This window comes from Tamandua tetradactyla, chromosome 4 (genome assembly GCF_023851605.1).
Source record: "Tamandua tetradactyla isolate mTamTet1 chromosome 4, mTamTet1.pri, whole genome shotgun sequence".
Taxonomy (NCBI): domain Eukaryota; kingdom Metazoa; phylum Chordata; class Mammalia; order Pilosa; family Myrmecophagidae; genus Tamandua; species Tamandua tetradactyla.
Window position 1 is genome coordinate 182,271,991 of NC_135330.1, and position 27,023 is coordinate 182,299,013.

The following is a 27,023-nucleotide window of genomic DNA, read 5'->3' on the forward strand; positions in this document are numbered from 1 at the left end:
TGGAAAAGTTAAATGTTGACCTGCTTGTTACCATGGCCACACTGGCCTGTTTACAACACTGGTCTTTTCCTGGCTATTACAGGCTGATTCAGTGGCCGGGGAGAAAGTAGTGCTTCCTTCTTAATGACATTCATTAGGCTTATGTTCTTCTTAGTGGGTGCCTTCTTTAAAAATAAAATCCCATTGATTGCGTACATACCTTCACAAAAGGGACACACAGAAAAGAGAAGGGTGGGAATTGACTGATTATCAATAGGATGCTGCAGTTAAACTTCCCTAACTGCAAGCTAATCGCACCCCTGTGTACTTGTACAGGCCGGCAAGTACTAACTCTATCCCAAACTTTCAACAAAAGGATTACACAAGTCAACCCAGATTAACTCTTGGTTATAGAAAAAGGTCATTTTTTTAATGATAACCTCAAGTAACCTGCTCAAGGGGAGTCTGCCTTAGGTTAGGAAAGGCATGGGGTATGTCTGTGGATGAGCTTGAAAGGAATACAACGAAGCTCAATGGGAAAGGAATGGAAGTGCCTCCCAACACCTCTCTCCTTTCATCAAAATCTTTGAACCCATACAATCAAAGTTTACTCCTTCGGCATGGAAACGATTATGACATACACAGTGACCAATAAAATATGATTAGATCTCGGGGGGATTCAAGGCTGGTGGGAGTTGAATAAATGTTTCATGCCCATTGGACAATGTTGGTGGGACTTGAGCTGTCTTCTGTATTCCATTTCTCTCTGACATCATCACCTCTGGAGGTCCATGTCTTCAAGAAGCAATCATTTTCTCTCTTTATGCCGAATGGCCCTGTATTTCTGTGTTTTGCAGGAATAAAAATATCCAACCCCTCCCCCCAAAAGGGACAATAAAGTTGAGTTTTAGGGTGTAAAATGGCCACCATAACAATTATACATATAATTTCTGGGAATGCCATGTCAAAAAGAAAAACAGGAAATTAATACTTACTGCTATGTATCATATTGAGCATACATCAAATTATTTGGGCAATTACATTGGTAGATTGTAGTATATTCCATCATCAAATGCCAGCATTTTCCATGGCCTGAGCCTGCTCCCGAATGGATTATTACCAATCTGTGGTGAGATCAGGACAGAAACGAAGAAATTTTTTACAGCAATTTGACAAATTAATTTTATGTCGATCAAATCTCATTTTTAAAAAATTAGGCTTTAATTTTGTCAGTTACTTTTATTTCATATTTTAATGGCTCGCTTATATCCTATCTTACAAAGGCATCATTCTGTAACAGATTGGAAAATTAAAAAAATATATATTGGTGCTTTCCCAAAGATGGCTGGCAATCTCAGTCACAGAAACAATGCTCACAAGTTCTTCAATAAGATTTCACAATAATAATTAGCCACGACCTGTCTTCATAGAGGGATCAAAATTTAGGGATATTTCTTACAAACATGTTTAAAAAAACACCTCCTGGCTTTAGCTTCCCCGTTCTTTTTGCTTGGAAAACCGTGAAAACAGTGAGAACTGGCTACGGTACTTTTACAGGTGCCCCCTGTACAGCCTTCTCACCCTCTGTTCTCATGGGCCAACCTGTGAAACTGCTCCAGACATCTTTTGCCATTTCAGCAAATGATCCTTCCTCGAGCAGGCTCCTCTCCTGAAGAGACATCGCCTTCTGCTAAGGGCCGCGGAGAGACTGGTTCTTCCTCTCTCAGGCATTACCTCACGTTACCATATAAGCAGGATTCACTTTACTAATAGGTTATATCCCCAATTCAATTACAGCATATATTAGTTTTTAGGATCTTAGGATCCTTCTTCATAGAAGCAGTGTTTAAAAGGGAAAATTAGAGGGTACGAGGGTAGTTCAATGGTAGAATTCTTGCCTGCCATGCAAGAAACCCGGGTTCAATTTCCGGCCCATGCATTTTCCAAACAGACAAACAAAGAAACCAACAAAAACAAGCAAACAAGAAAAAAATCAACACGTGGTGCTGCAATAATGGGATATGCACATGGAAAAAAGAATGGAATGTGACCCTGCCATATAGCACACACACAAAAAAAGTGAAAATTAGGTTCCCAGAGCAGCCTACCAAAACCCAGTTAACAACAGCAACAAAAGACAAAAAGAAAATATATAATGTTGGGGGTGGGGGTGGTATGGGATCTTAAACTTTTGTTTTCACTTTTATTCATACTTTTATTTACTTATTTTTTTTTTGAGTAGTGAAAATGTTCAAAAATCGATTGTGATGATGAATGCACAGCTATATGATGATACTGTGAACCACTGATTAAACAGTTTGGATGACTGTATGATATGTGAATACATAATATATCTCAATAAAGTTGTATTTAAAAAACCCAGTTAACACATTATGTGGCTATTAAACATACATTTTAAGGCGATACAAGTGTAGCTCAGTGTAAAAATTTTTGGAGCCTGCCCATGCAAAAAATATATATATAAATTTATTTTTTTTTTCAAGAAAAATATTCTAAGTGCCTATTAAACTTTCAGTTTCTCCCCATCCCAATGCCTGAACCTCCTGCCTGATCTCTGGCTCTTGACTTGCTCACTTCAAATGATTCTTCCTGCGACAGTCAGAAATGCTTCTGACTAAAGGTCTCCACTTCTTCCTGCTTCCAAGTCTTCACTGGCTTTCTGTTCGCCAAACTTCAGCATGGCTGCACAACTGACCCCAGCTGATTGAAAACTTCCTGTGATTTCTACAGGCCAGATAAGGAGGGCGCTTTCCAAAACTGTGGACTCCCCATGCTCTCTCCTACATCTCTCTCCTACCCATGCAACACCGTAGACTCTTTCTTAAGGATTGAATTGTGTTCTCCAAAAATGTATGTCAAGTCTTAACCCCAATCTTGTGAATATGATCCTATTTGGAACAAGGGTCTCTGAAGATGTGATTAGTTAAGATGAGGCCAAAATGGATTGGGGGGCGGGGGGCCTGATCCAATATGACTGGTATCCTTATAAGGAGAAGAAATTCAGACAGACAGAAAGAGAAGACGGGACACAGAGGTCGAATTATGCCACCAGCCAAAGAACATCTTGGATTGCTGGCAAGCCACTGCCAGAACCCCTTAGACTTCAGAAGAAGCACGGCCCTGCGCACAGATGCCTTGATGCAGTCTTCTAGCTTCCACAGCTGTGAGACAATAATTGTTTTAAGACATTGTTCGCGGTACTTTGTTTCGGCAGCTAAAGGAAACAAAGACATTCCTCTCCCAACCGCCTTCTGATTAACAGCCACTCATTCTACAGATCTCAGTTTAAAGGAATTCTCCTAACATTGGCTTTCTTGAGCCCTGGGCCCTCCCACAGGTGAGTTCCTTCTCTACCCAGAATTTTCCCCACTATGGAACCCATCTTTGTTGCCAGGGACTGTGGTTTTTTGTGATTTTTTTAGTTTAGTGCCAAGCAGGGAGCCTGGCAGTTAGCAGATGCAGGTGCTCAGCTGAAATGAAAGGAACTTGGACAAGTTGACACTTAGCCAGAACAGGGCAATGAATGTGGTGAGGCCATCAGACTATGTCCTCTGAAAAATGGGAGCTACAACTGGAATGGTTAGAATAGAAAAAAAGATAACTTAGATCATCATAACTGTCTTCAGAGGTTTTAAGAGTTTCTCACATTGGGATAAAGGCTAAATTTATCTAACTCCAGATCACTAAGTAAAAATTAGGATGCCGCTTTCAGCTTGGCGTAAGATAGAACTTTCTAACATAATTGTCCAGCAATGATGAGGTGGTCAGCAAGCCTTCTATTCGTGGAGGTGCTCAGACTGGGCCAGAGGTCTCCTCTTGGTGATGTTGCGAAGGGGAGGTGCTGACTGGGTGGAAGGTTGGATTAGATGGTCAGGAATTCCAACCCCAAAATTTGAATGTGGCATTGAAATAAGGGATTCCTTACCCCAACTCCTCAGGCTCCTCATCCTTGAGGATGGCACTGGAATCTCTTTGGCAGAGAAGTTTCTTCCCCCCAAGAAGCGAATTTCCTCTGTAGCTACTGCAGCAGTTTTCAGCTCAGAGAACACTTTGTCTTGACGAGTGATTCTCTCAGAGGTTCTTTACTTGGAGCCCACTCATGAATAACAATAAAATGAAGGGTAATGGGTGCCTGAACTCATCAACTCATTTCATATTCCAAATTTCTTTACATTTTCAGTTTGGGGCAGCAAAAGCCTTTTACATTATTGCAACTACTTCTGCTCATTTAGATTGTTAAAAATGTAATTATTTCTTTAAATTCGAAAAGGTCTTTCAGTATTAATTCCCTAAAAAAGGCTGACCATCACAGTACTAGATAACTCGCAAAAAAAAGATATTAATTAAGTGTTTTTTTTTTTAAATTTAGTCATCTGTATCATTTTCAAGTGCAGAGAATAAAGAAGTCATTGCTTCCTTCTTCGAAGATCTCATCAAAGAGAATCTTAACTTTCAGAACCCAGGCAGTGCTGTAAATTTAGAGAGCTGTTTACTGCCTGCATATTAGAGAGCTGGGTTCAGTGGGTTAGGAGAAATACGTGCTCCTTAAACAAAGACACTTGAGTTTGTGGAAGCATTTTTTAAAAATTGGAACTAGGAAGAAAGTCCCAATAATAACTACACGGCCAAGTCTGGTTTCAAATCCTTTTTTTTCTTAATAGCGCTCATAGAGCAAAGAAATCTCAAAAAAGAATTTTTTAATTTTGTGGTGGCAATATCTGCCGACAATTCAGACAACACTTTTAGCTAAATAATCAGGGATCGAGGGTTTATTGGGCCTCTTTATCCAGACGCAGTTTTTTCTGATATGGAAACCAAGGCACAGAGAAGTGACATACATACCCCTCCATACAGGCAGACTTGCAAAAGATGATCAGACCGAAGAAAGTAACAGCTTTTTCTCAGGATGGATCTTCAGTAAGTACAGGTAAATTACTATCAAAGAGGGAAAACAAATATGATAAATAAATAAAAATACTTTTTAAAAGTAACTAAATATGGGTATTTATATAAATAAGAGTATTTTGTTTTTAAGATAATAAATGGCATGGTTTCAAGGAATGTCTACCATTGTCCTCCGGAAGTCTAAGCATCTGGATGACATACATGGCAGATGTGTGTGTGTTTGTGTGTGTGTGTGTGCGCTTAGCAAACATCTACAAGATACAGACATATACGTACATAAATCCGTACAAAAAGTCCTGTTTGCCAAACTCATAGTAATTTATGTAATTACCCACATAACGTATTTTAACCAAATACACAAAGAAGATTTTTATAATGCCACTTAGGATCTAGATTTAACTTAAACCACTACTTAGTCTATCTTTCTTAATAGGATACTAAAAGGGAATTTTATGACAACATTATCAGTAGCATTTTGCTGATAATTAGAATAACAATAATAATACTGAGATATTTTTTCAGTAATAATGGTGTTATTAATGAGATTTTTATGAAAGACAGACTTCTTTGGTATAATTATGAAAATTGATCTTTTGCATTTTACTTATTCACTGAAATCAGATAAGTGGCTTAACTACATGTATTATTTCTAATAAATATTCAAAAGAATGCATTTAAACAAGGCTCCTCATTCTATTCTTGCTCATATTCCTTGCATTTAAATAAAAGTGTAATTGCTCTGCTTTTTTAAACTGCTAGTTTGGATTAGCTGTCTAACCTGTACAGTGTAGCTGTTTGCTGTTTGCATTTTTAATAGCTTTATTACCATTTGGTGAAGCCTTAATTTCTGACTCCCTTGAAGAGTCCTGCCTTTAAGTCAGCACTACAATTTAACCAGCAATAATCTGTCAAGATAAGATAAAGACCCATACCAGATGAAATGCAGTATTTTTGTGTAGCATTCTGTCATTGTTAAAGGCAAGATCTGAGTATGTCAAAATGTAACCTCTGAAAGTTTTCTAAACTTTGCAGCATAATTTTACAGTTCATGTTCTTAATCAATGACTCCAGAATGCATTATCTGTTCACTAAGGGAAGCAATTAAAACACACATCATTATGTATGAATATATATATACTTAAGGACATCAGCAGGGATATATATTTATATGAGTGTTCATGTGTGTGTACATAGGTACACAGAAAAATGCATCATGGAGGAGCAGTTTTTAAGCAATAATAATTTTGTTTTCTAAGAATCTGAGAATATACATATATGTATGCATGCTTTATTTAAAAAATTGTGTCAAACATATAAATGCAGAGAGAACAGTATAATGAACCCCCACTTACCCATCACCCAACTCCAGCAATTAGCAATTGATAGGGTCTTGTTCCGTCTACACATCCCAACTCCCCTCCAGCAAACTGCAAACGTCGTATATTTCCATGTGTAAACATTTAGGTATGTATCTTAAAAAAAATAAGGACTCTTTTAAAAAATCATAGCCACACACACTGCTGCACCTAAAAAATTAAAAATTATTCCTTAATATCACAAAATACCTAGTCAGTATTTAAAATTTCTAATCACTCCATCTAATGTTATATTTCTGAGCTTTGCATATCGTAAATAAATTTATTTTTTCAGTTTTTTTAAATTTGTTTGAGCCAGGGTCAAAATAAGGCCCACACATTGCACTTGGTTGATATGTTTCTTAAGTCTTTTCCAATTACAGGTCTCACTGCCATTACTTGTTCTTCTTTTCCTTATAATTTATTTGTCATTTTTCTGGAGAGGTTCCCACGTTCAGGATTTTGCTGATTGCACTACAGTGGTTTAGTTTAACATGCTCCTCTGTATTTCCTATAAATTTGTAATTAGATCTAGGGGTTTGATCAGATTCAGGTTTCATTTGGGGGGGGGAAGACTATTTCAGAGGTGGTTCTGTGTCTTCCATCAGGAGCCATGTAATTTCTGGTTGTCTCCTTTTGTGATGTAAGCAGCTGTTGCTGCTCATTGTCTAGATACATTAATACATTGAGAATTACAACATGGTGGTATTCTAATTTTATCATTTCTTCTTCATTTATTAACTGGCATACTTCCATGCAAAGGAAATTTTCCTTATATTATATCTGGTTACCCAATTGCGTAGTTTATATTGGAAAGGCAGGATAAATATTTGATACCTTCCCTTTGTTTACCAGTTTTCAAAATAATGAATTATTCATTAGTATCCTCCAGTGATACGAATTAATTTTTTTGTTTCATTAAAAACTCATAGATTTAAACATATTTGTTGTCTTGTAATCCATTGCAGTTATTATCCTTTGATGATCAAATTGTCCCATCTCTGACCAATGAAACACTCTTTAAGTTGGTTTCCTCATTATATGGTATGACAAAATGTTCCAGGCTCATCTCAGCATTAAGATTTATATATACATATACACATATATATACACACCATAATTACATTGCTATGTTTGGATTTTCTGTAATATCTTCATTAGAAAGTATCACTGAACTGACTGTGATAAAGTTATTTTAGCATCTGAAGAGTTCATTTCTTTCCAGTCCATGGAATAAATGCTATGATCAATTGGATTGAGCTATTGAGAGACTAAAATACTGTTAACTTCTGTGTCATAGGTATTTCTATTATTAAGATATGGTTATAGGGTCAGAATCAAAATACTAAGTACGAGGGTTTAGTAATGATTTTTGAGCTCCTGAAGCCTTTTTCAAAAGTTGAATTACACAGAATTTCATGAACCCCATTACCCCTTCAGTACTAGGTGCATGGGATTCTGTTATACCTCAAATAACATTTGGTGAGAGGGGCAAAGATTTTTCACACAAAGATGAAAAGAGTTCGCATGAAAATAAGCACAATAAGGTGGCCAAACTCTCTAGAGGAAGGAAAGTTCACTATCGTTGCACATTTGAGTCTGCTCAGGTATGTGCAGGTATGTCAACTTAACCTTAGGCATGTTTACTTCTTGAACAAATGACTGCAAAACTGGTGGATTACTCCAAGTGGTTCTGAGATAGAAGACAAGAAGAGCAAGTCTGGCTCTGCTGTGGTAATACTTCTTATCCTGTCTGCCTGCCTCCTGCTTCAGTCTTTTATCCATCTATATATTAGCTCCAGTTTCATCCTCTTCTAGCACACTCCGACCATGTAAATTCAAACGTGGAGAGTCCCCCAGTGGCTCCCCATTGCTGCTGAACATCACCTATCATCTTCACTCTGGCCTTCAACACCCTTCAAGCAATAATCCCAAACCATCTTCCTAACCTTATTTTCTGCAAATCCTGTACCTTCTCCAGCCAAATTGAAGCTAATATCTGCCAAATAACCCTGCTGTCTCCATGGCTGTATCATGATTTTACCTCCTTCTGGAATGTGTGTTCCACTTCTATGCCTTCCTATATTAAGGGTTTTTGCTCAAATGATGCTTTCCCCATGAATCCGGAAGTGATTGCTCCCTCCTCACAATTCTCATGATGCATTTTGCATGGTCCCATCTACTTTCTATAGAGGTTATTGTTGGCATATCTAGTTTCTCCTTGTAAATGCTTCCAGTTCAGGGATCATCATTTTCTCCACTACAGGCATAGATAGCTCTGTGCAGGTTATCAAAAAATGTTTGCTGAAAGAATTAATGAAGTCCTGCTGCTTGAAATTCTGAAGAGGGCACTCCTCGTGCTTCTCTCACAGCCAGTGAGAATAAAGAACTAGGGCCAGCTCTTATAGAAGTTCCCCATGGAGCTCTTTTCTGGTCTTCTTCTAGGTGGCCAAATCCTACTGAGTAGGCAGCATAACTTCTGAGCTAATACCCAGGGCTCCAGAGTCAAATCCCTGCACTTTCACTTACTGATTACGGAAAATTGGGCAAATTACTCAACCTCTTGTGCCCCCCACTAGAAAGTGGGGCTAGTGATGGTACCTCTCTCATAAGATTTTGTTAAGGATTCGATGAAAGAATATATGTAAAATGATTGGAACAGTACCTGGCTTATAGTAAGTGCTCAATTAACATTGGGTATTTATGACGATGGAAGAGAAATGGCTCATGGCAGTTTCAAAAGAGCATGTGATGGGCATCCAAACAGGGAGCCCTAATAATTTTCCACTGACTTAGAAACCAGGTAACTTTCCAATAAGACACATTTTCTTTCCTTCAAGGGTGAGAGAAGTTTTTGTCTCTGCGAGGGGCTCTACACCTTGCTAGTTTTCTTTGCAAAGGCAGAGTGAATGTGTGGTAATTCCAGTGTGTGTGCTGGGAGGGGCTCTGGGTTCAGGCTGGGCAGGCTGTGATGAGAACCAGAGGCTCACGGATCCAAACGTGCCCATCTGGGACGCACAGAAAACCTGCGGCAGATGAAGGGAAGAAAAGGCTCGTGGCGATGTTGTATTATTATTATTTTTTGGAATTACGTGGTGAAATAAATAAACATTAACATGTTTTTCATGCAGTCAACTATGACACATTGGTCAGAAGCCAAAATCTGACCAAGCCTGAAGGTTGACAAGGATTTCTTTGAGGCTCTCCTCCCAGTGTAATTATTGTAGGTTCAGAGGAACCAGATCTGGACTGTTGTAAAACTCAACACAATGAACTTGACAGACAGCCAGATTTCTGTTTTCAGCCAGTTTAGGGTTACTATAATCTCATTATTATGCTTGAAAGACGACAAGTAATAGAATCTCAGGTAGCTGTTCTGGCTTTACTCGGCTCCCATCTTCTCCTTGATGCCGGTTTCCCTTGATTACCTGGACAAGCGGGGCTCAGTTTTCAACCACTTCTCCTGCAGAAATAATCATCCGATCAGCCGACAAGGTTCTCACTGCAGTCAATGGTTTTAATGGGTCAAGCATTAAATTAACCCTTTAGCCCCCTCCCCCCTGAGAATACCATACTTATTAAAAAGCAATTTACTTCTCAGTCATTGTTAACATGGTGATAGAGAGAGAGCTCAGACGAAGACTTCCCCAGCTCTCTCCCTCAATGTCCAGCCTTTTTAGGAGTTGTTTTGTGTCCTTTTAGCCAGCACAAAGGAAGGCATTAATAGCCAGGATTCTTAGAAGAGTTCTTCTGTTTTGGTTGCTTTCATAATCTATAAAACAATGGCACCAAACCCTTGTGGGTATTTCACATTCTGTTCAACAATAGAGTCAAGTTTGACAAAGGGTGGATGAATTATTAACTGCACTTTATGGAAAAACACATCTATTAGGAATGTGACTCATCCTCGCAAAAAGATTTCGAGATGCTTGGCTGTGGCAGTTTTGCTTGCAGCTCTGTCTTGCCTGAAATGGTCCAATTTTCAAAAAGTGAAATGCTGTCAGACTTCCTAGAAGCAAGAAACAAGGGCTTGGGGAAACTGACCTCAACTTTCAACACAGTCTAGGGTGGTGAGACTCCTTCAAAACACAAGCAGGAAGGTCTGTAGAACTTGATGCCCACAAATGTTTACTATTTACATTTTAAAATTCTTTGTATATTGAGGGGTTTCAGTGTGTATGTGTCCCTGTATTGCTTACTGATTATAAACTTATTGGAAAGGTGGTTTGAAAAAGTCATCAGTTTTCTCTGGCTTTCATTTTTGCCTCATTCAAGCTAGGACTGTGAATGTGGTCCTATTAGAAACATCTAGAACTTTAAGAAGTTTCTAATAGGACCACCACGGTGCATTTAGGCAGCTGAGTCTATGTGCTTTGGGCTCACTGCAATTGTCTGGCCACTGTGTCTTGCCCAGAACAGTCTGGCCAGATTCGAGAAGGGTGTGAATATGATTTGGGTTTGATTCAGCTTTGCGCTTTCTTTACTTCCAAAGCAGTATGAAAGTTGTGCAAAGGATACAGGTGAAATAAGCATGCTGGTGAGCATATATAGCTTTCGGTTGCCTCCTTTATATCTTCCAGAGACTTGCACAAATAGAGAGGTCTTGGCAGCTGAGGTGGAGGGAGATATCTTCTCAGTTGGAGGAGAACAGATCTGCCTTTTGCCATCCAAGCCACAAAGTTCAGACGTCTGCAACTCAGCAAGTCATGCTAACCAGGCCCTACATGTGGTCTAAGGCTTTCAAATTTCCTTTGTGAGCACTGGGTGAAATGTTCTCCCCTTCGCCCTGCACCACACGCCATAGCTGTTTTCTGGGTGTGCCCACTTTGGGGTGTCCTGTGGGCAGGCCTGGTCATGGCCATGTGTGTGTGTGCTTTCCAGACTGGCTGGTTGTTTCATTTGTTTATTTATTGGCTTTGATAGGGGGGTGATGCTGGTGATGGGGTGCATTAGTACAATGAACCAATTATGTTGATTCCTCTAGATCAGCTTCAAACATCAAAACAACATCACCAACATGGGCTACACCTAATTTTGAGTAGATTGGGTACAAAATAACTCTGTTAGTGAGTAGTCAACCACTAGAAACTAATAGCTAGTCCGAGAGGGATTAAATGGATGTTTCTGTAGAGGAGAAATAGCTATTTTTTAGACATTGATATGGAAAGACAAAAATTTTATCCTGTTTGGGACAATGTGACTATTTGTATATTGGTCGGTTTCCAAATGAGGAGACAAGGGAAAGTAGACAAGTTCTTATTGTGGCATATTTTCTGCACTAGCATATTAATATGAAGTATGAGAAGTGGGTGAGTTAATGCCAAAATAAAGTTATTAATAAGAACAATACTCTGCAGCTGCATGGTACTTTTCATGCGAGAAGAGGTTTACAAAGCCAAACCTGCAGGAAACAAATATTCATGACTACCACCTGCGTTTTAGAGACGAAGAAGAAATCAACTACAGAGATTTTTTTTTCTTTTAAAAGGAAACCTTTGCAAGGTCACACATCAAGGTAATGGAGGAGCTAGAAATAGAACTCGAGTGCCCATCTGCTCTCATGGCCGGCACTCCCTTGGCCATCCCGCCTTCTAAGAGATCGCTCAATGACACTTGAAGAACAAAAAGTTAAGCCCTTCAGCTCCAGCAGTTTGCTGTAAGTGCTACTAGTTCTAAAATTTCAAGGAACAATTTCCAAATATTGTTTTCTACTTTGGGCAATGGCCTCATCTGTATTCCCTGAGAACTTAGAGAAGGTAGGGGAAGGAGTACCTGCTCAGGCCAAGAACCACGTTATCTCAGCTTTACCTAATATTACCTGTTCTGAATTATCTTGTTCACTAAGATCAATAAAAATAAGAAAATTTGAAACAAATACAAGTGAATTTTATCATGAAGCTGTAGTGCTAAGTTCAGCTAAGCTACTAAAAATGAAATCTTGAACTTCTAGGGCTTCAATTATTTGGGTTATAACATGTGTTGAGAATAATATCTAGTAGTGTACCTTAGAAAGGGATGTGAGGCATGATATTAAAAGGAAAGTTGTCCTGTAAATTGACTTGGTTTATAAATATTACATTGAATAGGCTATATAGGTATTAAAAACAAAAGTAAAAAAATATATAGTGGCCTTTTCATCTGATCTCTGATCTTTAAGGCCATGTGGGTGACAGGAGAGCAGGGCAGAAGACTGCTCTCTGGGCCCAAAGATTCGTATAGGGGGAAGCTCTCCTGTAGAAGCCAGCACACCAACAGAAGGGATTTCATTTTACTCATCTGTCCATACCCTGGATAAAAGGAGCATTACATACAAGTTTTCACAATCACACAGTCACATTGTAAAAGCTATATACTTATACAGTCTTCTTCAAGAATCAAGGCTACTGGAACACAGTTCAACAGTTTCAGGCACTTTTCTCCAGCCATTCCAATACACCATAAACTAAAAAGGGATATCTATATAATGGATAAGAATAACCTCCAGGATAACGTCCCAACTCTGAAATTTCTCAGCCAGCTATTTCATTTTGAATGATTCAGAGTAAGGTTTGCATACCATGAAATACAGAGCTGGTCTAAGTCGACATGGATGAATCTGACAGTATCTTATTCCCCTAATTTAAGGCCTCCTTTGCTTCACTCTCTCAAGGAAGTAAGGTCCCAATATTGATGAAAAGCTAGTATCTGATATACCCAGCCATACTGGGGTATAGGATCAAATATACTCCCTAATACCTGCTCTACCTCCTCCCAAATTATTCAGATTTTATTTTATTTTTGACTTTTTAGTTGATTATTTTCTAATTATGGAAGCAATACAACCATCAAAAATATTCAAGCATTTCATGAGTATATAAAGTAGAATTTGATGGTCACCTAATATCTTCTTGTAGGGACAATTATAATGAAGAGTTCAGGGAAATGCTCTGGATAAATACTAACACATTTACAATTGTATGTTAAGTGATAAAATCAGGGAGAGGGAACAATGTAATTCAAAGATGTTAGAGTTTATGAAGTTGTGATGTTAAGTTTCTTCACTTTTCCATAGCCTGTGCATTATGTTTATGTCCTTTAAAGATAAATCCTGATTCTGTTCCTGTCAAATGCACAGTCTTGGATTAAGCATTTACCCTGAAATTCTGTCTCTTTGGTGAGCTGAGTTAGAAACATGAAGGAAAAATATAGACCACCTGACCATTTCCCCTGAGCCTATGTCAACTCTCTGGGCAAACTTCTACCCCTTCTCTGGGCCCTATTTGGGCTTTTTTGGTACAAAGCCCTTTAGAAATCCCACGGTCTCCAGGCTGCGCAATTGCCTTCCCAAAGCCAATTGGAAAGGAGAACCCCCCCAAATATAGAGACTGCTCCATGTTAGATACCCTCTCTGCCCCAGGATGGAGAGTTATGTTTCCTCTTTCTAATCTTTTTCTATGAGTATAGACATCTGGTAATGGATTGGTTGCTATACTGGGTTAAATTTAAACATTTTATTAAGGACAACACGTGTAGACTCTGAGTGCTAGATTTATGGAGTGAGGCAAAGCTCCTGCCTTCTTGACCCTTAGGGAGCAGGCGAGGGGGAGAGACATTGAGCATAACTGTGGAAGCTGTTACAGAGGGGCAAAACATGACCTTCAGGAGTGGGCAGTGGGCACCTGGCCGTAGGGGGAAGGTGGGGGGTTGAGCGCCTGAGGGAAGACCATCCTGAGGAACTGACATTTAAATGAAGACTAAAATAGTAGTAGGCTTTGGTCAGGTGAAAGATGTGTGTAGAGGAATTCACCCTCAGGTGAATGAGTGTGTTATGGGTAAAATGGAAATAGCTGTTCCAGCTATAGGAAGATTGTCAAGTACAGAGTCCTGGAGAGAGAAAAAAAAAAAAAAGAATCAAAAGAAGTCCACTATGGCAGGAGGGGAGAGAGTGGTGGAAGAATGTCAATCATATTTGGCAAGTCTATAGGGCTTTAGAATCATAAAAATATAGGTTCAAATTTTAGTTCTGCCATTTTTCAGCTGGTGACCTCAGTTAAATTAGTAATCTTTTCTGAGCCAGTATTTTCATGGATAAAATGGGGATAATAGAACCTACTTTAGACTTCACTGAGGTGAAGATGAAAAGAGTGCAATCATCTAGGGGACTTCCTGAGCTGGTGTCTGTTTACTTCTCCACCTTGTCTCCTTTTGTTCCCACCTTCATACCATATAGGCCATCGGAACTGCTCATAGTTATTCAAATACTATGGTTTCTCAAGTCAAATGCCATTCCTGTCTCCTGGAATGCCTTATCCTTCTGTTCGTCTGTTAAACTTCTCCCATTTTTCAAAGGATCTCAAGCAATCTGACCTTCTCAGTAATCTGACCTCAACACCCCATCTTCACACATACTAGATACAGCTAATCTCTCCCTCCTCCATGCCTTCTCTCTATCATGTATGTGCTTTTGCTTGTCAGAATTTCTAGCTTACATGTCTGTCTCCCCTGCTATGCTGTAGGCTCCCCAAGGAGGCACTGCCCAAATATGAATCAGTGAATGAATAAAACATTGCTGGAGGAAAAAGTGCGTTGGGAACCAGTGTAATGATAGACAAGGTAAAATTGGACCAAATCAAGGAGGTTTGGTCAAGGGGTTTGCTAGGCCAAAGGTTTGAGCTATAGTCTATAAATGATAGGGGGGTCATTGAGTGTTTTTAAACAGAACTATGACAAATTCTGTCATTCCCAGGCATAGCTATACTTTAGAATCATCTGGGACACTTAAAAAATAATATCACTAACTGAGGTCCCAACATAGACCGATTAAAGCAGAGTTTCTTGGTATGGAACTTACATCTTTATATAAAAGGACATTTATGTAAGATTCTAGAACCACTAAAGTAATAAGCAGAGGACGAATTAGAGGCCAGTAAGCAAAGGTAGGGAGGCTACTGCAACCATCCAATTTAGGAAACCTCAAGGTTGGAACGGGAATAGAGATATCTGAGGTGTCTCCACTGGTGGCTGGAAGGATGGGACTCCTAGCAAATATAATAGGGAAATGAGGAAAAGTAGTAAATTTGGAAGCAGAGATAATGAAGTCTGTTTTGATTGAACTTAAATTACTGGTGGAATATTCATGAGAAGGTGTTCAGCAAATAGCTGTTGGTACCTTGGAAAGTACCCATGACAAAGACATGGTACATTTCTCTACAAGTCATGAAGACTTTCTAAGCTTTAATTTTCTGATATGCAAACTGAGGATAATAATACCTACTTCATAGTGTTGTTGCCTAAACCAAATATTATTACATAAGTGACTGAGCCTTGAACAATGTCTGCCACAGTAAAAAATTTAGCTGAGTCTCTAATGTTATCTTGAAATAAGGGTTTGGGACTCAGAAAATATAGGTGGATGGAGATATAGATATGGGTTGTTGCCAGGCTCTGGAACTGGGTGAGATCACCCAGAAAGGGAACCATAGTGAAGAAGAAGTTACGGTTGAGAGAAACCTGGAGAAATTCTTGCATTTTAAGAGTAGGTGTGAGGAGAGAATCCACAAAGAAATCCTAAAAGGAAATGTAACACTGTTGGAAAAGAGCCCAGGAAGTCAAGGGAAGACAGGGTGATAAGGAGAGTCATGATATCCAAGAGACCCATTGATCAGATTGGCAATATTTGCAGATGAGGGAACCTTCTAGAAGCTTCCAAGTCACATATGCCCAGACCGTGATCAAGAATCACCATCATAAAAGAGATATAGGACCACTTGTAGGACCAAAATCTTTATTTTCATTGATAAAAGGGTAGGGGAAAAGGAGCTGATGATAAATATACTTTCAATTGCTCGATAAGGACTGCAATTCAATACCTTATACTTTTTCATTAATGTTTTAACCAACAGAATGCAAAAGCACTGTCCATTGACAGTCAGAAACTAAAGAGTTTGAATACTTGAAAGTTGGAGCCAAACCATCTCTTCAACTCTGGGCTAAACCCACAATCTGTTCCCAAATATCATGGTTTGAGAACAATGGCTGCTACTGTCATGGAAAATAAAATGAAGCAGCTGACTGAGGTGTCTCTATTCTCTTTAGTAAGAGCTCCAGAGTCCAGCCATTCACAGAGCCTCCTGGCTTCTAAATTCTCATGCAGATGTGGGTTCTTTCAAATGCTTTCCATCTACTGGATACATGATTTAGTGCTTCTGAAAGTGCCTGGAGTTGACTTTTTGGCAATCTCAACTGTGCCATTAGAAAACACCTTTGGCAGAGAAATCATCCATACAGACTCATAACCTCTGAAGATCACTGGGTTCTGGGAAACATTGGGAATATAATTCTAAAACTTGGTTTTGAGGAACTGCTGTTCTGTGGCACATATATTAAAACTATGTTGATTAAAGGCATGTCAGCACTATTTGGTATTTAAGTAGATGCCTCTCTATGAGAAAATTTAGACTTGCCAATTGGATGCATGAGGTTTCAAGATAGAGAAAACCAATGCTAAACCAACCTAAATGAAAAGCAAATTTATTGGCATACCTAAGCTGAAAATTTCAATAGTAGAACTAGCTTCAGGCTTGAGTAATTCTGGCACTAATCAACATCATTGGGCGTTGGTTCATTTTGGCTCTGTCTCCTGCTCCATTAGATTTCATCTTAATCTTCATGGGGTATCTAGATGGAATCAAAATCCTCAGGTTTCAGTTCCAATGGAGAAGAAAAGACTTTCTTTTCCAGAATTCACAGTCAAAATTTCATTGTATCTCTTTGGCTTTGAGTAAAGTGTTCATCGTTGAATGAATCACTGTGGCTGTGGAGAATGCATCGTCCTCACTGGTTTGGCTGGGGTTGCATGCTCCTTCACTGGAGTTGGAAATGGGGTTTCTCATTGGACCACAGGATCTGAGAATGGGTGATTGCACAGAGACTTCAGTGTCAAAGGTATAGTTACCACCAGAGGGCTATAGACGCTGCAAAAATAAAAGAGATATCCACTACACTTTCCAAACAGATAAATTATGGGGTTGCTATTAATATTACAGAAGAGACTTCACTTAACAAAAGGATACTTTGCAGAAGGATTCACTAAAGGTTTCCTGTACAGTTGCCTTCAAATACAATTAATCACTTGTTTAGTGATCATTAATGCTTCAGTAGAAAGGCTAAGGGAAGAAAAACTTAAAATATTAAGAGCTATTGTTAATTTTGAATTAAGAAAGAAACGAAACAAATTTGAAATGTTAAGTCAGTCAACTGGAAAATGGGATTTCATTTGCATAAAACTTTTCATAAACATGTCATGTATGAAGCAAGGTTATGGCTATTGAGAAAAAATTGTGCTTATTTTGGTATATGGTTAGTAATTGTCCCAGTTCTTCTAAGCAAGCAAAATCATTTCATGGGTTATTGTTACCCTTAGGTAGATAGTAATAGAGGTTTTCCAACATAGCACCAACTCAGTCCTTTACCATGAATGAGCAAGTAAGCTAAATAACTGACCATTTATAGAATATGCTACCTAGGTATTTTGGACACTTTCAATATTAGAGACTTCTGAGTTATTTGAGAAGCCTGAGATTGTTCTTGAGGTCAGTTCTTGCAGTGACTTATGATCTAAATTAGGAATGCAATTGAAATTTGCATTTAAGAAATTTCTGATTACTTATTTTTTCTGATCACTTATTGGTCATTGACTGCATAGGAAAGCTTTGCTGTTTATATTTTGCCACTATTGTTTAGCACATTCACATTAATGGCTCATCCTAATAAACAGTGACTTTTTTTTATCATATATTGCTGCTTTTTGTCCAGTTTAGAAGCCTTAACTTTATATTCTTCTTTGTCTGATATCATTATTGTCATTCCTTTCTGTTTGCAATTCTAATATCTGTTTGCCCATCTCTTTATTTTTTACTTTTCTTTACCATTTTGTTAGAAGGATATTTTGGGAAAAAAACATATAGCTGAACTTTGTTTTTTAACACTGTTTGGCAATCTCTGGTTTTAATAGGAAAATTAATTTCATTCACATTTAGTGTAAAAATTGATATTCCTCTGTCTTACTTTATGGTCACTATTTTTATAATTTTCTCTGTCTTTTTTTTCTTTTTACTCATTTTGATGGTTTGATCTAATTAATATTCATTACTATTTTTCCTTCTGTTAATTTGGCCTATCTGTACTTTCCAATTCAGATAGTGATTATCCTCCCCTCCCTCATTCTCACATTCCATACCCAAATTCCAGCTGCTAGATGAAAACCAGACACCAAAGTGCTCTATTCCCTTTCTCCTTCCCTTCCACAAAGCAAATACGATAAAACAGTTAGAATTTTCTACTCTATCCCTCTTTGTCATTCTTAGTTTTTGCTGAGGTAATTTAGCAATTTTGATTTGAGAAATTTTATTATGTTTTCCTTGAAGTGCACCTCTTGCCTCTTAAAACTCTATGATCAAACTTTTCTGACAAATTTCCAGTCACTATTATTATTTATCTAGAATTAACTTTGAAGGTTGCAAGGTTCATTGCTACCCAGTCTTAATCACATTCTCCATTTTTGGGAATTGGCAGCAGGTAGAATATTGATGTTCAATTTTGTCCCATCTTTATTGTTTCCTAATTATAGATACAGATGCAATTATTAATAAAGAGAACATAAAATGACGCTGTTAATGCTAACCAATTAAAATATCATAATCTTCATTAATAGCTATTTAATGGTCTGTATTCAAACATAATCTTAATCTTGGATTCTACTTTGAGGACCACCTTGTCTAAGTGTGTTTATTTGTACATGTGTGTGTCATGGACTTGTGGAGAACTAGTGAAATCACAGCATGGTTGTGAAAACAACTTTTTTGTGAATGATCATTGGAGTCTTTTTAGCTCACTCTGCTATAGATTTACTCTGCATTTTTCTATGTTTGTAGTTCACGAGTGCGAGTGTGTATATGTGTGTGTTGTGTGTGTAAGGGAGTTGTCCATCACATTGACAGAACTAAAAGTTCCTTATTTAACCTCCTTTAATGAACAAGGAAGGACGTGGAAGTTGAAGCATGGACCAATTTACTAGGGTGGGATCAGTGATGGAGAAGTTCTTCTCCCTTGGCCCCTGGAAATATTGCATATTTTCAAACAGCAACCCTTCAAGAAAGAAGCTATATCTTTATGATGATATGTATTTTTAAAAGCCATATTTATTTATTACAACATATTTTTATTTTTTATTTTTTTTACATGGGCAGGCACTGGGAACCAAACCCGGGTCCTCTGGCATTGCAGGCAAGCATTCCTGCCTGCTGAGCCACCATGGCCCGCCCTATGATGATATTTTGAATTGGGTCTGTGTCTGCTGACCTCAGTGATCCATTTAGGGAAGGCACATGGCTCTAGATAGTTCCATGAGACATAATCCTGGGGCTTCCTTTTTAAAAGGAAATTTGGAAAGAGAGAATCTCTCTTTCAAATGGATTTTACGGTTGTTAGATGGAGGTTGGCACTTGTGGGGTCACCTCATAGAGAAGGCCTGCCTGAGCATTGAACAGAGTGGAAGGAGCAGGGCCACAAAATGGAGGGACTAGGAAACATTATTTGAGCTCCTAGATCCACTTGTGCCTATAGCTAATAAAAGAACTACTACATTCCCCCTTTAAGTCAGTTTGATTAGATTTACTTGCTATTTAAAGAGCTCTGATTAATGAAAACTTTAAAGAGAATGATGAGAGAACTTGTGTTGAGAGCAAAAGGTGCAAGAGATATGATTATTCAGGTTAGCTTTTTTCTAACGGTGATTTTTACCTCCTGTTTTACTGCTCGCTCATCTCTGTTCTCTCATGATACTTTATTCATAATACTAGCAAAGAACTAGTCACCTGTATCTCTTGTGCCATTATTGAACTGTGAGCTTCCCAGGGCCTATTATAGTGTCTGCTACATGGTAGGTATGTAGATAAAGCTTGCACGTGGCTGAAGCATAGGTCAATTAATAGGACAATTTATACATTGTTAACTATTATGTGACAACATGGTAAACTGAAACATGTAATGAATACATACATGCAATCCTTCTAAATAAGTTGCATACGAAGCCTAAAAGCTTAGGGTGACAGTCAGGAGGAGCTGCAAACACCCTCGCCAGGGGGCGGGAAATGTGGTCTTCACTGCATCAAACTGGTGTGAAATTTGAGTAAATAACTTAAGCCCCCAGAACTCTCAATATTCTTGTGAAAGATGGGGAGAATCACCTATAGGCACACTAAACTCCTAGCAAGTGCCAACTGTCTGTGGCACAATTTTTTTGTGGTTTAACATGTATTTTATGATCTTCTATGATTATTTTCCTTTCAAAAGTAGAATGAAATTCCATGAGAACAAGGACCAGTGTAAAAATTTCTATTCCTGTTTTCAGACAGACATAATGGAAGTGTTTATAGCAGTTCTTGTCACTTCTGCTTGGACATGGTCTTGTTTCCATAAAAGGACATGTCCTGAGATGGGATAAGTCGATTGTACCCGCCCTGATGAGACGAAAACCACTGGCTTCAAGAAAAGTCCAGGCCATTTGAGAACACCTTTTCTCTTCATGCTTTGTTTTATTTTTTCATATGTTCAAAAATGAAAACTAAAAGATGTTCTCAAAATAAATTCATTGAAAAAATGCAAATAGCATCATAACTGTCTCAGGTCTACGATTGGTCAGAAAGGACATTCTAGCTTTCAAGGACAGGGCTAGTTTACAAGCATCTCACTAATCTCCTCTTTCCAGTACTCCACACCAATATAATAGCCTTTTTAAAAATATAATTTTTCGATAGGTCATACATTCATGTGGTTTCAAAAGCCAGAATTTATAAAATGGTATATTTGATAGGTCTCTCCAACAAGTTCACCCCATCTCATAACTGCTGTCATTTTATGTATCTTTCTAGAGTTTCTGTATATATATATATAATATAAATTATTATCTCATCTTCTTCGTTATATTGGAAGTTGTACAGTTGTTGTACTCTACTCTGCCCCATGCTTTTTATAGTTAATGACATACCTTAGCGCTCTTTCCACATCAGGACACAGCATGCTGTCTCCTATTATATACCCTTTTACAACTATGACTCCACCAAGTCTCAAAACCCATTTTGCTCCTGCTTTAGCTCACCTGACTTTCTTTCTCTGACATTCTATATCATCTTTTCCTTCCTTTAATACCCTTTATTTTATTCCCACCCAATATGATAGACTTCCTAGGGGTAAAAGCTTGTCCCTCTAGTGTCAAATCAGAAATTTCGCCTATTCTAAGAGTTATTAAATACATATTTTATTGAGTTGACTTGAAATGTCAGGTTTTGGCCACTGAGAAGATGCCTTGGAGGTAAGGTCCCCCTAAGGTTGTTGAACTTTTCCTTTGGAGGTTTCTGACCTCACTCTTCTGTTTTTAGGGAAAGCCACTTGAGAAGACAGTCCTGTCTTAATCACCATGACTAGGGTAAGGAGGGTAGATGGAAAACCAGGTTTTCTTTCTGGGACCTTGTGGCCACTCAGGCTGGGGAAATTTCAGCATCCAGATATTCAAATATCCAACCAACTAAGGGGGCTATCCGGCCCTGGGACTTAACAATGCGAAAACCAAAATAGTCCTGGGTAAGCCACTTTCATGGAAGGTGCGTATTAGCTTCCTATGCCCGAGCCTTTCTGTAGTTGGGAGGGGAGGATTTCTCTTCTCTCTCCCTTGGTTTGGCGAACAAATTGTCTTGAAAATCCATTTTGTTTTTCATTTGAATCTTTTCAAAACCCTCACCTGCATGACTGATTTATCATCCTCACAAAGACTCTGTGGATTAGAGATGCTAGATACCATTATCCCCATTTTACTGATGAGAAAATCAAAACACAATCCTGTCCTGTCATTTGTCTTCAGTCTTCGATTGCTTTGCCTCTTCTAAGATGCCTGAGAGGAGTTTCCCAGTTTGTCAAAAGTAGTTTCTAAGAGTGTTAAAAGATTAAGGATAAACATCAGCATCTGGACAAAAGGATTTTAAGTCAAAAGAAGCCACTGTCCCAAAAGGAAGACTTGTGTAAATGAAGAACAGAAAACTGATTTTAGGGGAATTTATATAAAATAAACAGACAAAATAAAACACTAATTTTCTTCAAAATCATTTTATTTACTTTCATCTCTTATCTTTTATTTTATCGTCATTTTAGGACTGAAATTTAATTTGACTAGCTCTTGTACATTTCACTCTGGTAACTATCAGAGGACTGGGTAGGGTGGGATGGGGTGGGATGGAGTGGGGTGGAGTGGGATGGGGTGGGATGGAGTGGGGTAGAATGGGACCGAGTGGGATGGAGTGGGGTGGAGTGGGATGGGGTGGGATGGAGTGGGGTAGAATGGGACCGAGTGGGATGGAGTGGGGTGGAGTGGGATGGGGTGGGATGGAGTGGGGTGAGTGGGATGGGGTGGGATGGAGTGGGGTGGAGTGGGGTGAGGTAGGATGGGGTGGGATGGTGTAGGGTAGAATGGGATCGGGTGGGATGGAGTGGGGTGGAGTGGGATGGGGTGGGATGGAGTGGGGTGAGGTAGGATGGGGTGGGATGGAGTGGGGTGAGGTAGGATGGGGTGGGATGGAGTGGGGTGAGGTAGGATGGGGTGGGATGGAGTGGGGTGAGGTAGGATGGGGTGGGATGGAGTGGGGTGAGGTAGGATGGGGTGGGATGGAGTGGGGTGGAGTGGGATGGGGTGGGATGGAGTGGGGTGGAGTGGGATGGGGTGGGATGGAGTGGGGTGGAGTGGGATGGGGTGGGATGGAATGGGGTGAACTGGGACCGAGTGGGATGGAGTGGGGTGGAGTGGGATGGGGTGGGATGGAGTGGGGTGAACTGGGACGGGGTGGGATGGAATGGGGTGGAGTGGGATGGGGTGGGATGGAATGGGGTGAACTGGGATGGGGTGGGATGGAGTGGGGTGGAATGGGACCAGGTGGGAAAGAGTGGGGGGGGGGATGGTGAAGAGGTCTGTTGGGGTCCCTCAGTCTTCATATAGCCCTAGAATGTAGCAACATACGACGATTCCATTCATTCATTGATTCACTGATTTATTAATTCATTAGGCATTTCTGAATATGTGCTTGCTCTGGTTAGACCCTGTGTGAGGAGCTGGAATTCAGGGATGACTGAGTACACCCTTGCCATGGAGGATGAACTGATACGAAGACAAAAGAAAACGGAAAAACACAAAACAATGTTTAATGTGCTATTTCTTAGGTACAGTTGGCTGACTCAGCTCCTCTCCAGTTCTCTTGGGTAGCAGAGTTCCCCTCGCTCCTGAAATCAATGTCTGCACAGGCCGAAGTCTGAACTCTGTCTACTTTTCTTGCTCTCGAGTCTGCCTAAAGGCATAGGCCCAATTACAGCAGGTTCCCTCATTTTCTTTAGCTAGACTTGTTTTGCATATCAACCTTTAAAAAAGGTTCTTGAACAGGGTATGCAAATTCAGGTCAAAGATTAATGGAGGCAGACTATGTTAGCCTTAATCCACACTGTCATTCTCAGGCACGTGAAGAGAATTACAGGGCGGCGCGACTGATCCCACTGGCTCAGCATCCCTTAAGTCTCGTGACTGCTGAAAACTGCTCATCTCTAGAGATGCTTCTTCTAAAAGGACCCATCAGCTCTTGACATGCCCACTCCTAGTCCTTTGCTCACCAGTCAGCCCACCCTGCTACTTCTGGTGGGTTTTTTTTTTCTTACCAAATACATGAAGGAGAAAGCAAAACACCAAATTTTTGCTTGCTCTCATCTTTTCCTTTCTGCTGCTGCTGAAATTGTGCTGCTGCCATTTCCTCATATTCAAGGGTTTGCTCGTTAAGAATCCTTTCCTTAGATTGATAATATTCCATGATCATAAAAACAACCCCTAAGAATAAACATGTATCTTGATATAAATATACTTGTTGATTGATTTGTCAGTCTTGCCAAAGTGAGGATATTACTGAAGCTTCCTGGAGTAACCATTAAGTGCTAGTTATTTGATAAATATTTATTGAACACTTACTGTGTTTGTGGTACCTGCCATGGTAATAGCAGCCTATATACTGAATGGCTTGACCAAGTGGCTTTCTCTTCCTTTCTAAGACAGTTCCGGAAACTGAAATTTTCCTCAGATCAATAAAAAGAATAAATACCAAGTCCTATTTATTTAGTACTTTAAAAAGAAAAATCCATTAAACAAGTTTCTCCTAGGCTCTCTGAATTCTCTGTACAGTGACAAAGCTGATTGCAGCTCACTTTAGAAAGAGTTTTCATTAATTTTTTTTTCTATAAAAAAACCTCGCTTCTTGAATTCCCAGGATTCAGGTAATCAAAGACAGCATTGCAAAACTCAGTCACGGTAACTTCTTAAGAAATGAGAAAGCTGACACTTTTGGAGGCTCTGAAAAATCAAAGTCATTTCTACCCATCAGGACTTCTCTTTCATCTCAGCACAAAATGGTCTGATTAGTTTTGAAACATCCCATTGGAAGGTAATTTGTTTTTATTAGATGTGTAAGAGCAGGCCCCTTGCGACTCCAGGGTGAGAACTGCGCTCGGTGTGGTGACGTCACTGCGGAGTGCCTCACCGTCGTTCTTGACGTCTACTCCCACCCGACCTGCCAGAATATTAATTCCTGCAGCCGACACGGTAAGAGGTCAGTGACTTTTCACCTTTAAAAAAATGGGTTTCCATGGTAACAAAAACACGACGGCCAATTCACAGTTCAAAACAACAAAACAAAACAAAAAGCCTGAAGTACAGGCTCTGCTCAAACTTTGGCCATGGACATTTCCTCCGCAACCTAACCACAACCGATGCGAATTTAGCAATCTGCGGGGTAAACAAAAGCTGAATTCAGAAGCGCCGGAGCACCTGGATGCCTGGAAGTCTGCCTCGGTGGAAACACTTGGAATTAAAATTTTAGTTTCATGCCTTATTCCGGCAACTATACGGCAGGTGACTCTCGGCGAAAGGGAAAAGGAAAGAATAATTGGCTGATGGGAGATGGAAGAAACAATTGGGGTACCAAGTATGCAGACCCTGAAAACACCCAGTGTTTTCTAAGGCCCAGGTTTGTTAGGAATAAATGTTTGAATCTGTAACTCCCATCCTTTTGGAGGGTGCTTTTACTTGTTATATTTAATTACACCGATAAGTCCAAACGAAGTACCGATTTATAGATTCCTGCTTCTCATTGAGGAGGGAGAAAGTGACCTATTTGCAGGAGTTATATATATATATATATTTTTTTTTTTCCAGGCACTTTACCGAGACACCCCAACCCCCCTTGGTGGCTGACTGTAAAATAAGAAAACTATTACCCAGCTGGGGTAACAATAGGCTCCCACAGTGCCTTTCTGCTCAGCCCGCAGCTGCCAGTGAAAGTGGAAACTCCAGCAGCAGGCTAACATTCTTTCCTTACAGCCTGTTTCTATGGGCAAGGAGCCCTCCCACTGATCCAATGTATTTTCTATGCAAAACTGTAGAAGAAGTGACATTTTAAAAGTTTTGACCTTTGTTTTTTTTTTCGCATGAACTGAGGCATACATTTTTAAAACCTTCTGACAGGGTGTTCTGTTAGAAACGGCAGTAGCCATTACTGTAATAATAAAATGTTTCAAAATTTGAAAATTCTATATTGAATATAATGCACAGATAACCTTTGTCTGGAAAATGATAGTGATGTGGGCCTTGGAACCACTTCTTTATTGTTCCAGGAAAACAGATTATGACAGATTTCAGGCATATTTTGGAAACAATATCACTGGCCGCTATGTTTTCATTTGCTAATTCAAGACTTTCATGAATCTTTTTTTTTCTGTAAAGGATTTGTAAGTTTTATCTTTAGATTATAACGTGGTTCCACTTAATGCTAATAGTAATGTTATTTGTTCACAAAACCATTCTTTGCATGCCAAAAATATTATTTTAAAAAGTTTTGTTTTTTAAATCAGTACGTTTAATTTTCTTTGAGAAAAGTTTAACTCATTTGAATCCAAAATTTCTCCATTTGCAAGAAAAAGGGAAAATAAAATAACCAAGAGACCAAACACCACCAAAGATAATTTTCTTTAAAAGACCTTCCAATTAGTAAGGGAAATGAATGGGGAAAAAGTCAAATACAAAAATAGAAAGAAAGAAAATTAGTGCAAATGAGATGTTATATCATTTGCAGCAAAAGATGGGTGAAATGGGAGGTGAGGATACATCAGATTCCCAAGTTAAACTATTATGTTGCTTTCTAAACTCAGCCCGGAATCCTATAGGGGCACTTAACAGCTTCTTAGCTTATTCCTATGCTCTTTGAGTTCCCTAATTTGTCCTGCTGATCATGAGTAGCAGATTTCAATTTTTGTTTTCAAAACTGGCAGATTTCCAGGAGTAAATGATAGTTTATCATTTTTAAGATGTTTGGAAGTAGTTGATGTTTAGACCCCTCCATAACTACCTGAACAGACTTAATTAAAATGATCATCCACTCCCAGAAGCAAATTGTCATGCTCTGAACACAGTTAGGACAAACTTGAAACTGAGTTTTAATTCTGTCTCTCTCCTTACTTCTTACTTTGGGCTGATCACTTCACCTTTTTGGTATCTTCTCCTCTAAAATGGACGCAATGACACTAATTGTCACCACCAGACAGTTGCTCAGTATATAATTAGTGGATATAAATTGCTAATTGGATTTCTACCATGAGCTTTAAGACAAGATTGCTTTCTCTAAGTCATAAAGTTTTTAAAATACTGCAGAT